The sequence below is a fragment of the Tachypleus tridentatus genome, chromosome 1 (genome assembly GCF_004210375.1).
Source record: "Tachypleus tridentatus isolate NWPU-2018 chromosome 1, ASM421037v1, whole genome shotgun sequence".
Taxonomy (NCBI): Eukaryota; Metazoa; Arthropoda; class Merostomata; order Xiphosura; family Limulidae; genus Tachypleus; species Tachypleus tridentatus.
Window position 1 is genome coordinate 69,710,293 of NC_134825.1, and position 19,086 is coordinate 69,729,378.

Consider the following 19,086-nt stretch of genomic DNA (forward strand, 5'->3'; position numbering starts at 1 on the left):
AACGTTTCGACCTTCCACGTAAAATATTTTTTCAACCCAAACGAGCCGTTTTTGCAAAATGACCATTTGTTTCAATTAATTTGCACAAGGGTGTATTTTGGTCCTTGTATGGGGCTGAAAGATTAAATAAACCCATAATGTTGGGAGTTTTGATCAATTACTTATCCTTATTTTGACCATCTTGCATGAAATTTGGTACAATGATACGACATGAATAGTGTTTGATTATTATTTTTTACTATTTTGTTGGTGTAAAAATTCGTTATGTAGGCATTGCATGGCGGAGACATGTTGCATTCGCCAGCAAATGCTGATCTCTTTAATTTATTAAAATGAAACTTTAAACACAGTTGCACCACAAAAATACAAGATCACCCTTTCTAGTTACATTGCTCACTTGTATCGAGATACCTTCACAAATTGGGGAAACATTATAAAAAAAGGTGTTAACAGCTTTCTGTAAACGTTTGTGGAACATCCTCAGCACTTGGCACAAAATGTAGTCGTTACTTGTGTAGCTAGAGAGAACAGTAGTAATTAAATTATCAAGTAGGCGGTAGCATTATCTATGTAGGGGTGGTTCGGATTGTTCATAAAAATTGTATTTTAAATTGTTTGTTTGTTTTTGGATTTTGCTCAAAGCCACACAAGGGCCATGTCTTAAGATAAATTTTACGCTCCTCATGTTAATAGAAAACAGTCCATTTTATCTTCTCGCACTTCAGATATAGTGAAACGTGTTCATATAATAACTGATCAGGCGATTTTCATTGATTCATAATATTGTTAATTCAGCTGCAAGGTATAACACTTCCTCCATATTGTGTCTTAACAATATATTTGAAACAATGTTTCACTTAACACTATTTATTATGTTAAAATCTGTACAGAAGGGTTTACATAAAATAAATTTTTTGACAAAATATTAATTACGTGTGTGAAATGAAACAAAATTACTTAGTATTCTAAACTATCAGTGTTGGTTGTTTTCAATGAAGGTGACAATTATCCCCGTGAATTTATATTATTTCAAGAAGATTCTGTTTTAGTTTCCAGTTCTTTCATACTAAAACGTTGCATTTCGGGAGCTTGTGAAGAAAGACTGCTCATTGGTTGGTGGGAAACGCTTGGATTTTCTTCGTTTAAACACAAAGTTTGTCCCTCTTGGGTTCGATGGTGTCGTCGAATCACTATGCGTAACAGTACGTAGGTAACCAACTGGCTCAGGCAAATGAAAACGCCGACACCAAGGAATGCGAATCCTACAATATTCATGGGTATATTGTTAGCTTGAGCCAATGACACATAATGAACTGCTTTTACGTAGACTAAGATGAGCATTATTGTTCCAGTTATCAAAAGAAATACTGCGAGAAGAGACGAGATTACAAAAAGCTCAAAGAACACTCCTCGAATCTTCATCTTCGGATTCATTCCTGGTTTAGGAGAAGTAATCCTACCTTTATCTTTCATTTTGAGCTTCTGTTAAACTGGAAAGTCTTGTAGGAATATCTGAAATAAATTCACATGATCGGTTACGTTTAAACCAGATATAACCATTCTGACACACCTAACCAACTCTTACGTTTAATTTAACCTGCACTGACTTGACTCTACGACTAGCACGTGAAACTCGTGTTCCGCGTTCACGTTACCAATAAACTTTAACACCCAAGTTTCTTGTTGTTTGAACATCACAAACCTGTACAAACATTATGTTACTACTTCAACAAATATCACATATTTCACGAGGTCACATTAAACTGTTAACAACGCAATGTTATTTCTGACTAAGTTCGTTTGATAAATAGAAATTATAAACACTACGTTCTTAATATATTACATGAAATCATGAGATACTTTAGTGGTATTTTTAAAAAATTCAAAATTTGTCATGTAGGAGGAAGCATAGGAAACAAAGACAAAATAATCCAAGATAAAAATCTAATGATAGTATTGTTAAATGCTTTATAAAGTGAAATTATGAAACATCTGAATTATAAATAAATTATAAATCAAAACCAGCAAGATAAAAAGAGTTATTTAAATTCTTAGAGAGCTGAGAATATCTATGTAATTGCAAAGTAAAAACTTTACTTTCTCTCTTTAATGGAAGGTCCACTGGATTAGTTTCGAATTTATGAAAGTGTTTCATGAAAGTGATTATAAAATGTCGACTATAGACCAAAAACTGACTGTTGTAAAAAGGCCGTACAGTCATTGAAACTCTTGATTATAATTCTAAATGGTGTATTTAATAATGTGAAAGTTATGATGATCGAACTGTTTGATGCAGCCAATTTTGGAAAATAGTCAACATTTTACACATCTGTATGACCTACACTAGTCAAACAAATTAACAGATACTCAAGTTTGAATATTTTTGCAGTGACAAGTGCACAGTTGATGTCAAGAAGTAATTTAAAGGGCAACCTTAAGCTCATTTTACTGCCAAGCAGGAACCAAGCGACCAGTCTTGCATTCCAACGTGCAAATATCTTCTGTTGGAACACATATCCACAAAGATTAACTTAATGTTATAGATTTTATAGCCCAAGAAATGGTCAGAAAATGATTGTTAGTAAGAAGAAATTCTTCTCAGATATCTGTCAAAAAATGTATCAAGTGTTTGATTTATCTTTCATTTTGTTCGATCCACCGATTTACGACAGTCCGAAGAATCTTCAACCCTTGTCTATATCAGACATTATTGAAGTAAAAGCTTAGTTGGAAGAGCAGATTTTCTGCTCAAGTTTCTAAATATACTAACCGCTTTACTGTTTTCATGATATGTTGACGTTTCCGCAAATAGTTTTTGACTTGAAAGAAGATGCTATAAAATAAAAAATATGGGCCTTTTTCAGCTCATTCCACAGCCACACACACATCTAGCAGAATAAAATTAAGATATTAAATATAAGGGAAGCCGAAGTAAATCATACAAGTAAACGTCAATACGTGGGTGTACGTGTGTATCTATTCCTTACAAGTTTCCACATTTCTTTATCAATCAGTACCTAACTTGATACAGTGATACAAAATGACATAAGGATAGTTAATTTCAATGTTGGATAACTCTCAGCATTAGAATGAAGTATCTAGCTTTTATTCTTAAAGTTCTAGAAAACAGTGCATATTTTTGTGTTGGTAACTTTACGTATTTTAATTGCACTTTTAACATTTATTACATTAAGAAAAAATCACAATTTCTTATCTTTTTACAAACGAGTTTTTATTTCACCCCTCCAGTAGACGATACCCTAACTAGTCTACTATATATAGGGGATAACTCGAGTTTGTTCCTTACGCACGGCCCACATGTGTGAACAGATTCAAACCTAATTTTGTATGGTCACTCCATTTGGCCTATGGATGGTCATGAAATGTTTCGTTTTCTGTTCGTAACCTATTCAGTGTTGCTCCCCTTAAAGGTGGTGCATATGAATAGTACCATTTCTGTGGGTATTTATACAAATGAGCTGAAATTTGATATGCAAACACATAAGAGCACTCTGTAGTCAATCAAAGAGTATCAAAAGGTTATTGCAGAAGTAGCAGAGACAATAAAGTTTAACGTACTGGTGTTATTCAAATAAGCTCTCTTCAGGATCTTATCGGTTGACTTTACCTTTGGTACTGGAGTGGCCACAGGTTGCTTTTAATTATGATTCCACAAACCAGTATGCATTGTATCTATTGCTAAACACTGATAGCAAGAATATTACCTGTAACTGCTGTTGGCCAAAAACATATGGAAATGAGAACTAGGAGTGTGTTGCTCCTATAAAGTAAGCCTGCTATCACTTGTAGAGCCTCCAGAGCCTTTAAAATATGTTATTTCTCGCACAACTCCAAGTGACAAGCATTTCTAATCCAACATAAGAAAGTAGAATAATTGTTTCTAAATTACATCCTTTTGAGTAAATGATATTAAAAAGTAGATTTCACGCCTATATTTAAAGTGCAAAGACAAAGCTCTCGCCTTATCGGATTTTTGTAGCTTTTTGCCTGTTGAAGAATTAAAGTTTATCCAGATATATTTCATAGGCGATCATCAAAGTAAAGCACTACAGAGATGCATCAATATCAAAGAATTGAAACATTATTTTGCATCTTCAGTAAATCCTGCAAACAAAACATGGTTGTGTCTGCGACTTTAAATATGCTTTGAAGAGTTACTCTCTACAGATTGCAGAGTTGAAATCCGTGGTGATAAGATTCCAACAGATGAGCACAATAGAAGGTTCAATGCTCCATCAAACATTGAAGTGGAATTTCTTTTAACAGGACAAGAGAATGAAGATATTATATGACAGCAGAGGAACACCTTAGAATGTATTACAGAAACCACATAGCATACGATGCTCTTTAGTACCCTCTCATCTTTCAGAACAGTAAAAATGGGTGCAGCATTTCCTCATCAATCAAAATCAGTTTTGGCAATGAAATTTTATGCATACAGAATGATGGTGAGAAGACCAAACTCTAATCATCCATTAATAGTTAATACTTATGCCAACATGTTGTAAACAATGATGAAGATATTTCTGATATGGGGTAAATGGTCATACTTCCTTGTAGTTTCAGAGGTGGCCCAAGATACATATGTAAAAAGACTCAATATGCCATGATCTGTGTGGAAAACTATGGAAGACCTGACGTTTTCCTTACATTTATAGATAATTCAACATGGTTAGAAGTTTCAGATGCATTAATGGATGGACAAACTCCTCAACATTGACATATATATTGGCAAGGATATTTCGGCAGAAAGTTGGTTGGTTGATTTCGTGTTTTATGGCAAAAAGCAGCTAGGCTATATGCGCCAAACGTCCGGTAAAAAGGTAAAAATAAATTAAATGTAGTAAAACACATAAAAGGAAATGAAGTTAAACAAAACAGCATTGAAAAACAGAAAAAGCATAAAACCAATGTTGACACCTAGTCTACAATGTTAAGAGAGAAAGCAGAGTAAGAGAAGTTGTAAAAGACTTTCTCTAGCATAATGGTAATTATTAAAACCCACCAGGAAGACTAACAGGTAAGTACAAGAACCACCGTCAGTCACCTGAAGTTGATCTTTCCAGTTCTGGTTCCGGATTACGTGTCATAACAGCCATTATCAAAAGGTAAAGTAATAAAAGTTTTAAAAGACATTTAGCAAAATCGTAATAATAATTAGCCAAATGTCCGGTAAAAAAGGTAAAAGTAAAGTAAATGAAGTAAAATTCGTAAAAGGAAACAAAGGTAAAAACAAAACAGCAATTAAAAACATAAAATGGCATAAAACCAATGTTGACATCCAATCTACAAAGTTGTAAATGGCTTTCTGAAGCATAATAGTAATTATCATAACCCGCCAGGATGACTAACAGGTAAGTACAAGAACCACCGTCAGTCACCTGAAGTTGGTCTTTCTAGTCCTAGTTCCAGATTACGTGTCATTATGGTCAGTACCAAAAGGTAAAGTAATAAAAGTGTTAAAAGACAAGCAGCAAAATTGTAATAACAACTCGCCAGGACGACTAACGGGTAGTTCAAACGGATAGTTCAAAAAGCAGCGTTAGTCACCTGAAGTTGGTCTTTCCAGTCCTGGTGTCGAGTTATTAATGTTCTGGCCATTTTCCAATTTCAAATTGAACTAGAGAAATTGAGACTATTAAAAGGGAACCACAATTAAAAAGGTGTAATGAATAAATATCAAACACTTAAATGAGATTAAAAACATTAATGGCCAGTAAAAAACTAAAAACTTTATCAAGGTGGACAGTGTCACCGTAACCAATAACACTGTCCAATGTTACGGACAAACCTTGGGACAGAACATGTTTAAAATAGTGCCGTCGTTGTGAGTTGTCGTAAAGATGGCAAGAAGGTAAAATGTGGCTTACAGTGATTTGAGTGTTACACAAACTACACACTGGTGCAACAGTTCCAGATAAAGGAAACGATGAGTTAAAAAACTGTGACCAATGCGTAGTCTAATTAGAACAACTTCCTCTTTCCGAACCTTACGAAAACTAGATGGCCAAAGCCCAAAATAGGGCTTTATATGGAAAAGCTTGTTGTCGCATTGTTCACTCCAAGTGGACTGCCAGCTGGCACGGAGCCGAGCCTTGAATACAGGACCATAGTCTATGTACGAAGTAGGCACAGTGGTGATACTGCCAGAGCAGATAGATTTAGCTGCCGTGTCTGCAAGCTCGTTCCCGTAAATACCAACGTGGCCTGGTATCCAGAAAAACTGGATAGAAGTAGATGTTAATGAGAAATGGGCTAGTCAGTTTTGAATATCAGGGTGTGAACCAATGTGAAGCGATTCCAGGGCCAGTAGAGAACTAAGCGAGTCAGTATAAATAGTTCAGTTGTAGTACTGCTTAGCTTCAATATGATCCAGGGCAAAAAATATGGCGTACAGTTTAACAGTGAACACAGAAGCTGTAGAGGGGATTCTGCGCGTAACCACCGAACCGCAACAAACCATGGCAGTGCCCACAGAGTTACCTGATTTGGAACACCATCAGTATAAATTGGAATGGAAAGATTCTTCGTAAGATGTTCAGTAAAGAAAAGACGGTACTTCCAATCGGAAGTATCTGCCTTTCTCTAATGACTTAAAGAAAGGTCACATTTGGGGACTGTAATTAGCCATGGTGGGATGGGCTGACCAGTGGATTCTGCAATGTTATCCAAGGACAGACCCAATTCATCCAATTACGCCTGGATGCGAAGGTCAAAAGGAGCAATGGCAGATTGCCTGTTCTGAAAAAGTATGGCCCACTGAGGAAGGAAAACACATCCCCAGGTGGGATGCTTTGGTAAGGAACGAAGTTTCGAAGAATATAGTAAAGACAGTTGCAAATGGCGAAGGTGCAGAGAAGGTTCATGCGATTCTACGCATAAGCTTTGAACAAGGGAAGTGCAGAAAGCCCCGGTACAGAGCAGAAGACACTGATGATGAATGGGGTCCAGCATCTTCAAGGCCAAGGTTCTGACAAAGCCATAGACCAGTGACCTATAGTCTAGTTTGGTCGAATAACAGCATAATATATTTTTAGCATAGCACATCGATCCGCTCACCAAATAATGGAAGAGAGGACACGAAGAATGTTCAATGCTCTTGCACATTTGTCTTGTAGCTGCTTGATGTGTGGTATAAAGGTCAGCTTATGGTCAAAGACAAGCCCCAAGAACTTTGTCTCAGGGACCACAGGCAGAACAACTTCACCGATACGGAGTTCAGGATCAAAATGAATACCTCGTTGGCGGCAAAAGTGCATGCAAATGGTTTTCGAGAGAGATATGTGGAAACCGTTTGCTTTGGTCCACTTCAGTAAACAAGTGAGGACAGTCTGTAGCTGCCACTCAATATACCTCATGTAAAAGTCATCGACATAGAGCCTGTTTGCAACAGTAACAGGGAGTTATTAAGTGATGGCATTAATATTTATACTGAAAAGTGTGACACTCGAAATACAGTCCTGAGGGACTCCAAGTTCCTGTAGAAAAGAACGGGAAAGTGTCGAACCCACACGACTTGGAATCTCCTGTCCATTAAAAATATTTTAATAAACATGGGTAAATGGCCACGTAATCCATATATATTGAGATCTCGCAAAATGCCATAACTCCATGTTGTGTCATAATCCTTCTCAATGTCAAAGAATATTGATTCAAGATGTTGTCGTTTGAGAAAGGCTTCTCTGATTGATGTTTCAAGTCGAATTAGGTGGTCCGCGGTGGAGTGCTGTCGGAACCCACACTGGGTGGGCGAGAGGAGGTTGTTTGATTCGAGGAACCAAACAAGACGAGCATTAACCATCCTCTCTAAGGTCTTACAGAGACAGCTCGTCAAAGCAATTGGACGATAGTTTGAAGGAATCTTGGGAGCATCAAGGTCTGATTGATCATATGTCTCTCCAGGGGACAGGTAGAGAGAACAAACAGTGATGGTATGACCCAAGGAAACACGGATGGCTACGGCCTTAAAGGGTGTGTTGAGTGATAAAGACAGGGTGGGCACATGCTGATCAACCAACAGTGCCACCCCTCCATGTACTCGTCCATAACACAGCCTGTCATTTCTGTACAGAGAAAACTGCCAAAAGGTGACTGTACCGGCAGGTTTCAGAAATGTTTCTTGTAAGGAAAGACACACAGGATTGTAGGAAGCAATCAGTGTTTTGATGTCATCCAGATTAGAACGTAAACCTCGATTGTTCCATCGTATCAAGGTGGCCAATTTTAATGACAGGTAGGCGAAGTGGCTGGAGAACCCTTCTGTTTACGACCACGTCTTTTTTCCCTTACTGTCCTTATTCGGAGGAGGTTCGGCTGAAAGTTAAAGGTCATAGATGTGATTACCAAAGGCAGAGTTTTGGACTAACCAAATGCTTTATGAATAGTACTGAAAGGCAACATTGTGGTGTACTTTATCATCACTCTAACTAAATTCATTTATCAGTGCAGAGCTTTCCAACCCAAGAAAAGAACCAGAACCTTTTGAAATTGTGAAGAACCAAATGCTGCCTAGTCAATGAGAAGACTTAATTCAAAATCTCCGTTATGCAATATGGAAGGTGCAGGAAATAACATTCAAGACTTTTTTTGCAAGAGATAGACTGGTCAAAATGATTATTTCCTACACATGTACCACAATTCACATGATGGATAATTCAAAGCAAAATTTAAAATAAAAACCAAAAATGAAGTGAAACCTAACAAGTGGATTGCCCCATATTGTCTTCTCTCAAAAACCTTCATTGTACATATCAACATTGAGTTTTACAAGTCCATCTGTTACATTTGTAAATATGTATTCTGCCATGACACTCTATAGCTTGTAAATGGAAGCTAGATATGAGGTCAGCCAATATCACACAGAATCTATGTCAGTTAAAACGAAGCACCTTGGCAACTTCCCAACTTTCCTATTCATAAAAACTACCCCACTGCGGTACATCTGATTCGTCTTGATAATAGGCAGTAAGTTGATTTTACAGAGGAAAACAGAGAATTTATACCAACGCTTAGGAGTCCCTCAGCAAGCCAAATTTACTATATTTTTCATTTTGCGAAGAGGATGACTTTGTAAAGAGTTTTATTTCCAGCTTTTACAGTAATTATTACACTTGGGATGCCAAAAATACAAAAAATATAGTAACTGCAAGCAGGGACAAATTGCCAATTTGGCGTTACATCAAGAGGTGCTTGAGGCTGAGTTTATATAATTCGTCCTAACCAACCGAAATGTTACTTTTTTGCAAATCTTGTTGCATATGTGCGTGTACATGCATCCTTTTAGTTATAGAAAGGCATGCGGATTGTGAGGTTTGCTAGATGATTATTCTCTCCGGAATAAAACCCTGAGTAAAGCAGGTAAAACACAAACACCTGTGCAGTTAAGACATTTGTTTCCCATCATGTTACTGTGTTGCGGCTTTAGTGATTCTCTACAACTATGGTATCAGCATAAGAAAATTTTGTCTGACGATATCTGGTGCAAAGTAAAAAGGTAAACCTCTGGCATTGAAGTCACACATAACAAAGCTATATTTTTATCAGTAGGTCTTGTTGTAGATAAATTGTTATCTCCGGATAACAACAATCTTCCGTAGAAATATTTGCCTGCTCCTATTAGAGAGCATGGTACAACTCCACCTCATGAAATCTTTATGAATACTAGCTACAACGCTGATGATTTGACAAAGTAAATTCAGGAAAATGAGCCACTGCTAGTTTTTGATCAAAGTTGGTTTACTGAAAAATTTTAAACAATGTACAAAACAAGTGTGGTCAGATCTTGTCTCTTTACGTGCCAAGACAAACAGGAAAAATATTTCTTTTCACTCTTATTTGGCAAAGGTTAGGCAAATAAAATACATCTCTCTCATTATTGCTTCTTCAGAATTAGCAGCAAATTTGCTTACTGGTGGATGGACAGCACATTCAACCTTCGAGCTTTAGCTTAATTTGACTAACACAGTAATGTAAGTGTGCAACACAGGCAAAGATACCGATGCAGCAACAGTTCTTAAAATTGTCACTCTATTGTCGGTAATGAGTGCACAATGTCACAAACTGGCCTCTAAAGCACTTGATCGCACTTTGAAAGACATGTGTGGAAACAAGTCTATCATAGGTGGTATTACTCTTGTAATAGTAGGAGATATCCGTTAAAACTTGCTAGTCATTCCAGGAGGTGCAGAATGAAATGAAATTTGTACATGTATAAAATCTTCTTACATCTGGTATAACACTATTAAATCAAGTCTTATAACAAATATGCGACTGCACTTACGTGGAAACCAAACAGCAAACCAATTTTTTAACATTTTACTCTTTATATTGGCAACGGACGGACACGTTACCGACGTTATGTCAGGTGACGAAATACTTCTTCCATGTGGAAAAATTGTTGCAAGTGAAGAGAAGCTGAAATAAAGGTACTTTTAAGAAGTCACAAGTGACTTGGTGAAAACCCATTACTGTTCCTATAAATGAAACACTAGATGAAATTATTACCTGGCCTAACAAAAAAAAAAAACTTTAACTCAGTTGATACTGTGATAAATATTGATCAGGTTGTGCGCTATCAAACAGAGGAGTTAAACTCTCTTAAACTTTCTGGTGTTCCTCCACACAAGCTGGAGTTTAAGGTAGGTGCACCCATAATCCTCTATAATTTGCATCCTCCAAAACTTTGCAATACCACAAAACTATGCTTCAAACAACTATTATCTCAAGTTTTGGAGGCCACAATCTTCAATGGAAGTTTGAAGGGTAACGATGTTTTTATATCAAGAATACCCATCATCTCTACATACACTTCTTTTGAATTTCAACGCTTGTAGTTTCCAATCCATTTAAGTTTTGCAGTATCTATTAATAAGACTCAAGGACAGTCACATGTTGTCATCACGTTTTTTTTTTGATGGACAAATATATGTTCTGGAATTGGTAAGTTACTTGTATATTCTTGTACAACAAGACAAAACGTTCAATGTGTATCATAAGACATTGAGCAGCTGATTATTTTTAATTTGTACTTAAAAGAATAAAGTTATTGTTTTTTACACCAAAGCTATGATATGTCTATTGATATGTCACGTAGTTTTGTAAAATAATAAAAGCACTAAGAATTTCAAATGTAAGACTGATAACTCATTGAGTATGCAACATTTTTTCCCCAAAAACGCTGGGCACATTTGACTAAAACATGAAAGATATTACATAAATTTAATTCCAAAGAAATTATAATCCAGATAAATAACTTTTTAATGTTACTAAAATAAGATTTAAAGATATCACCGAAATATATCTAACCAAGATTAACCTACCAGTGCGATCAAAAGGTTTAATCGAAATGTTTAATGAATTTTAATTTTACTAAAAGAAACTGGTAAGCATAAGCTAGTCTAGATGACTGTTTAATTATAGTTAAGTTAAAAGAGGCAATACCAAAATTAGTTAAATACATATTTAATCCTATTACAATAAAGTAAATAACTGATATCTATCCATTAATGTAGCTAACATGATGTTTATTTGTAAGCTGAATTTTGCGCAATTACTCGACAACTCTTTGCTCTATTTTTGCTTTGCTCACCACAAGTGTCGAAACCAAGTTTTTAATGTTATAAACCATCAGATTCTGCGCTAGCTGTTTTTAATTTAGAAATGATGGACTAGAGGGAAGAAGCTATTCAACACCACCCACCTTTACATTTTGGACTATTATAATCGAATAATGCAATTGACCGTCACATTATAATGTCCATAAAAATTAAAGGAGCGAGCATGACAGTGAGAGATTACAATTCTACAATTCACGGATTAGAAATCGAGCGCCAAACCACCAGGCCAATAAAAGATAAGTGAATTTTGTTCAACTTACTTGCCTAATGTTTTAATGTGACAACAAAGTGTAGCAAAAGTTACTTTATCAAAGCCCAGGACCATTCCAAAGGTTTTAAATACTTATAAATTTGGTTTGACCTTTCACACAGCATAAGAATAGTTGATTAACACGCTCAACTGATTTGTAGAATTCCATAACCTCTTGTCGGAATCCCATTTCTTGATAACATGCATTATGTACAATATCTAATCGCGAAATGTATTCCAGATTTTAATTTGAAATGCCGAAGGTAAAAGAACTCTGGGAATACAGAACGGATGTGACACATGTAAATCTATTCTGTTTAATATTTCTTTACAAGTGAATTCCGGTTTTGTTGACCTTCTTTTGTCTACAATTAAAGAGGAAATGCATTTAAACAACCAGAGTAATGATGGGTATCCCTAGGAGGGAGTGGTTGAACTCGGGTAACAAATGTTTACAGTTTTGAAATCATCAAAAATACCTCAAAGGGATAATTAGCATTTTGTTAGCAAAATATTGTAGAGGTGTTCCATACAGTAAAGAATTACAACAGAGGGAAGTAAAGAAATCATGAAGTGTGCAGTGGCGAATTCTCTCCGCACTTAAAAAAGAACAAAGTACATACTTAACTGCTAGGACATTACCTTTCTCTTTAATAAATCAACGTCGAACATCAGCCTGAAGTTTAAGCTATTTTACGTTCCCATTTTAATCAGTGTAACTTAAGTGTTTAGTCGATCGTTGTTTTACATGTTAATACGTGTACTTCAGTATGATGCAAATGCGAAATTTTTGTAAAATATTCAACCCTTACAGAATTGAAATTAACTAACCAGGAGGCCTCAAATAGTGTCAGATTAAATAGTTGGGGAAGGGAGGTCCGGAGCGAATTTTATTAGGGGAGTCTTTCAGAACTGAGCTTCATACATATACCAAATAGAGTTCGATAATACTTATTAACCACACTTTGAGCAAAACGCAAACAAGTGATTGGTAAATACTAATATCTATATTTATAGTACATGTATATGACAATGACTTTTTCGGTTAAATGGTTGAGTAAATATTTATTAAATAACAATCTGTAACAATATGTCAATGAAAACTTACAAAATAATTGGTTTATAAGAAACGACTAAATTCCCTGTTTTCATAGTGACGATTGTAAACACGTATTTGTGAATGAGACATACAGTTTTAGTTAACTTTGTACCCTTCCTCTCCTAATACTGCCATGCATCAAGGTATGAGCTTACAGATACTAAAAAATAGACTAACTTACACCAGTAACAACAAAGACGTAAATAAATATATTATTAATTTAGAAATAACGCTAGAGATGTGTATTTCTACGATAAGACTAAACCTTATCCAATGATATTTTCATGTGTACGAGATATCCCAAATATTGGAAACTCTGATCAAACAGAAGCAGGGACATTTGAATTATACCTGAAAGTTTAACAGATGTCGCAAAGAGAAACCAGCATTAGACACTGACTAGCACATGCCCACAGTTTTCGTTAAGTTATTGTGGTAGTTAGAAATCAGGATCTAGGGTTGCTATTGTTAAAGGAAATGTCCAGTAGTTTCTAATTTTGCAAAAATCAGCTACGAGCTTAAGCGTATTTGCGCATTTAAACAATAAAACTACTAAAGCGATACAAACAAAAACAGTGACCGTCACCAATACCTTCTTTACTATTTGTGGCCATCACGTTCACGATTATCCTTGTTAGTACGCTGCAGGCCAAAATCTTAAGGTCAATGAGCATAAAGAAAAAAAACATACATTTTGTGTTGTTAGACTCAACCACTTATTTGAGCAGAGCTTCGAAAGATTAAAATAAGAAAAGGGAAAATACAAATAAATTTTTTTACCATTTAATAGGGAAAATGTGAACACTATGAAACTAGCCTAAATACTAACTGGTCAAAAGTTTAAGACCATATTGAAACGAAGCGTTAATAGGTAAACATGTAACAAAATTTATTCATTTGTGTTCAAGCATCAGCGTTGTCAACATCTACTGACATCTCCTATGTTACATTGGGTAAAAACATGGCAAAGGCTAAAAATTTGACAGAGTTTGAACGTGGCAGAATTGTTGAGCTGCAAAAGCAAGGTATCTCTCAACGTGCCATCGCTGATAAGATTGGGCGTAGTAAAACTGCTGTTGCAAATTTCTTAGACCCTGAGGGATACGGAACGAGAATTTCAAGTGGTCGGCCCAATAAAATTTCGCTGGCGTTGAGCAGGAGGATTCGAAGGGTTGTCCGGCAAGACACCAGCTGATTGTCGAACCAGATTAAGGCTCATACGGATGCAGAATGCAACTCAAGAACAATAAGATGGCATCTACGAGAGAAAGACTTTAAAAGCCGTAAATGTCTTCAAAGGCCACACCACGATACAGCTCGGTTAAACTTTAAGAAGCACCAAACATGAGACGTAGAAAAGTGGACGAAGGTTTTGTTCTGTGATGAGAAAAAAATTTCACCTGGATGGTCCAGATGGCTTCCAACGTCACTGGCACAATAAGGATATCCCACCGGATACATTTTCTACACGACACAGTGGAGGAGGTTCCATCATGATCTGGGTGCTTTCTCCTTCTATGGAATAATGGAGTTTCAGGTTATACAGGGGCATCAAACAGCAGCTGGCTACATTGGCATGTTAGAGAGAGCATCCTTACTGACTGAAGGCCCTCACTTGTGTGGAAATGACTGGATCTTTCAGCAGGACAACGCTGCTATCCACAATGCCCTCAGGACAAAGGACTTTTTCATGGTGAATAATGTTTTTCGACCATCCAGCGTGTTCGCTCGAACTGAACCCCATTGAAAATATTTGCGGGTGAGTCGCAAGGGAGGTCTATAGAAATGGACGTCAGTTCCAAACAGTGCATGATTTTCGTGAAGCCATTTCACCACTTGGAATAACATTACAACCAGCCTTCTGCAAACGCTTATATCGACCATACCAAAACGAATGTTTGAAGTTATTCGCAATGACGGCCGTGCAACTCACTACTGAGACCTCATGTTGGGCATTTCCTACCCTGTTTAGGATTTCTTTTTGGTATGGTCTCAAACTTTTGATCAGCTAGTATATTTAGGCTAATTTCATAGTGTTCACATTTTCTCTATTAAATGCTAAAAGGTTTTTTATTTTTATTTTCCTTTTCTTACTTTCATCTTTCGAAGCTCTACTCAAATAAGTGGTTGAGTCTAACAACGTAAAATGCATATTTTTTCTTCATGTTCATTAACCTTAAGATTTTACCCTGCAGTGTACTAGCAGGGCTAAGAAGTATATTAGCCTACACTGTTTAGATTTATGTGGTGGTCTATTGTGAAGATTTCCTTCAATATATGGACAAAATATATTAACATAAATGCAACAATATAACACTCTAACATAAGTATAAATTTACGCATCCAAGTTGGATACGTTTTCGCGACTAAACAGTCAATTTGAAACACGTGGATCTCAATATTGGATAATATGCAATATGACACGACTCTCGTATTACAGACATCTTAAAATAACATTTGAAAACACATTGTAATTGTATCAGTGTCTCGCTACTATGAGGCCTGGCATGGCCAAGCGTGTTAAGGCGTGCGACTCGTAATCTGAGGGTCGCGGGTTTGCACCCCCGTCCGCCAAACATGCTCGCCCTTTCAGCTGTGAGGGCGTTATAATGTCACGGTCAATCCCACTATTCGTTGGTAAAAGAGTAGCCCCTGAGTTGGCGGTGAGTGGTGATGACTAGCTGCCTTCCCTCTAGTCATACACTGCTAAATTAGGGACGGCTAGTGCAGAAAGCCTTTGAGTAGCTTTGCGCGAAATTCAAAAAAGCAAACAAAAAAAACTCGCTACTCTGTATACACAGCAACATTTACAAAATTTATACGAAACGACATGTGAGAATGAAGTACAAATTGTTTGTAAATTTGAAGCAGAATATCATTGTTATCTGGCAAACGAGATGGTGTTATTCTACAAGACAAAAGGAAATTGTGTGTAACGTTAAAAAGCAATATAGAAGCACCTGGAACTATTCTACCTCCATTAATAATTTATAAATTAGGTATTTTACTCTCCTTACTAATTATATGAAAATGGAACTCCTATATGCTATATTAAAACAAAAATCGTCTGAAAATTTTCAGATTTGTATCTTAAAAACTTTAAAATTCTATACTAGGGAACGAAACATGCTGTAAGTTATAGTCAAATTGTAATACGACGTAAATATATCATAGCTGTAATAAAAGTAAACATCATAAAGACAAAGTAAAGAAATAAATCTGAAACCACAAAATTATGTTTCTTTTCTCTTTTTCTTTCAATTTGGGAAACCAAGTATTAAGAACAGTCTTAAACTTGTGCTTGTTTCTTTGTAACATTGTTCAGTATGCTGCCAAACAATGTTATAGACGTTTGTTGCATTGAAGTACGCTTTCCATAGTTTTTCAGATACTTGAAAATGTTTTAGATTTTCAGTAAGACATAAATTACAAAATACTATATTAATTTGCAATCTAAAATGTTTAAGGATTCATTATTTCATAAACAATCGCTGCCTTAATCGACAATTTTAATAAAAAAACTAGGTTTCGATAAATATGGTGAATTCTAATGTTTGACATTACATTTTAGTTTGCCTAATGTTTAGCACAAAGCTACAAATGTATTATCTGGGCTCTACCTATAACAATTATCAAACCTTATACTATAGTGTTACAGCCCTCAAGCCTATAAGGCAGTATATTTCATATTTTAAATCTGAGTATCATTGTTACAGATATATATTAAACCTTTTTGTTGAAATGAAGTTATAGTTTTTGTTCTAATTACCAATATTTTATCTCCCTTACTTTTTACAACTTGTAACCATTAATCTCTTTTGATTGAAACTCTAGGTATGAGAAAATCCACTTTCTTCTTGAATTTTGAACCTGTTTTTTATTCGCAAAATTATTGTTTCAGTAATACGATAAATTTCATTATTTCAATAATTAATATTTTTAATAACAAATAACATCGTTATTTGTTATAAACATTGACTTTAAGCTTACATATTTTTATAAAGTACTGTTAACAGAAACAAGTGAGTTCTTTACCTAGAATTTAAAAATTCAACCATTATATTAAAACATCAGAATAACAGTTTAAATCTAGACATAAAGCTAATATTAAAACAAAAATATCCAACTAGTATCTTGTTCCAGTGTTTCGGTTTTGTATTAATATCTTCATAGCTAAGGTTTCTAAATTTTTAAGCCTTCTCCTAAACTGAACTATTGTCTATGTATCACAGCTATTTCTTAAACAATGTTTTATATTGGCTTAATACATTGCAAATTTTGATATTTTAGTTCCTCCAAAGAAAAATAACGAAGTTTGAAATTAGAATCAGAATGGTAAATGTCTCCTTACCGTTACTTTCTCGTGTTAATACAGTCCTTTTTGTTTGAATAAGGTAAAGGTATAAGTTCAAAGCAAGGCTTCCTGACTTAGAGTTACGCGCTCTGTGCTGAAGAAACTTTGATAAACAAGGCTGGGTCTTTACTTCCTGCCTCCCCTTTGGTTTTGAAGCTTTGTAATCTCAGAAGCCATACTTTTTCCTTTTTTTATTTTCACTTTCTGATTGGTCAGAGCTAACGGCACGTTTGATTAATTGCAGAATTACTGGTATTTCACTGATAAAATACATGGCTATTTCGCAGCGGTACTATTGACAGTTTACAAATTGTAATTAAATTTATAATAAGTTACACACTTTAATTCAAAAACAATATATCCGGTTAAAAACAAAAATAAATAAGGACTAAGTAAAGCGACTGTGTTTCTTATAGAAAAACCACAGCGGGCTATGTAATATTTTCACCAAGAGGTAATCGAGTCCCTAATTTTAGCGTTGTAAATCCGAAGACATACTAGTGTTCAATCGAAAGACAGTAAGAAAAAGACATTCTGGATTTTACATTACAAAATCGGAAGAGTTTCGTTGAAACTAAGCACAAAGCTATACAACGGGTCGAGTTAGAAGAGACTTAACACCGTTTTATATTTTTTGTACAAAAGGAAACCTGTTTTTATGTTCCCTGTTCATTAAACAGTTGTTTACCATAACTGAAATCAGTTCATTATTATCATACTATAGTGGAACTCTTGCTTATATGGTACTGGAAAAGCGTTTTTATTACGTGATGAGCAACCCCCAACTTTGCGAAATTTTTATCCTGTGTGAATGTAGGTTTGCAATCGAGGTCACGATTTTCCCGTTGCGCCTCCGTTTCCCTTCACGGATAACTTTATTTTTCTCCATTCTCAGAGTTTAGATATGATGTCATAAAACGTTACACGTGGATTTAATACATTAGTGTTATATATATAAATATAATGGATCTGTTGTTGCACACTCATATAAATACTTCGCAGGATGTGAATGGATCTTCACCAAAATTGATATGAAGGTGTATTAGATCCATGGGAAAATGCACACAATTTTTCAATTTTGCGAGTTTTATAAGTGTTTTTGCCGATTTTTTTTACCACTACTTCGCTCCTGTAGACGGATCTTCACCACATTTGGCATGAAGGTTTGATGGGTCCATAAGGAGATAAATGCAAACTTACGGTTTCACGTTTTGTATTTTTCTGTTTTTATGGACATTTTAGATTTTTTAAAATTTTGTATAATGAAACAACTTTACATGTCCTTTGATAACTTTTCATTAATCATGAACTTCCATTCAGGATATGGGTTCTCCAGTTCGTATCTATAAAAACTAAACTAAAGGATTTTGTATGTATTTTGTTCAACAAATAAAGGTGTTTTGTTTTCGATATGAGTATAATACATAAATATGTTCATATATAGCATTGAATACATTTTGAGATAGCAAAATGTAAATATATATATATAATTTCCATATGTTTAATCACATTTGTTACGTTCATATTGTAGGTTAAGGATTTTTGTTCGAAGGTAATGGACTCAATACAAATTCTACGTTAGCTTATGACTAAAAATATTCAAAAAACTACAATATTTTAAATGTATTGAAAATTAACTGAACTTTACTGACCGATCTCACTAAAATGATTTTTCATACCACCAGAACCTTAAAGAAGATCTAAGCAAATTTGAATATGGGAGAAGTACTATACAGGGCAGCGTTGT

The 19,086-nt window shown here is 35.3% G+C and overlaps 1 long non-coding RNA gene across 1 annotated transcript; it reads right to left on the minus strand.

Annotated features, from left to right (window-relative positions):
• Positions 1-851: 851 nt before the first annotated feature.
• Positions 852-18,324, minus strand: LOC143251612 (uncharacterized). Its single transcript, XR_013028628.1, has 2 exons — positions 17,337-18,324; positions 852-1,512 (listed from the first exon to the last, which is right to left on the minus strand). It is a non-coding gene; the product is annotated as an uncharacterized LOC143251612 (long non-coding RNA).
• Between the last annotated feature and the right edge of the window lie 762 nt (positions 18,325-19,086).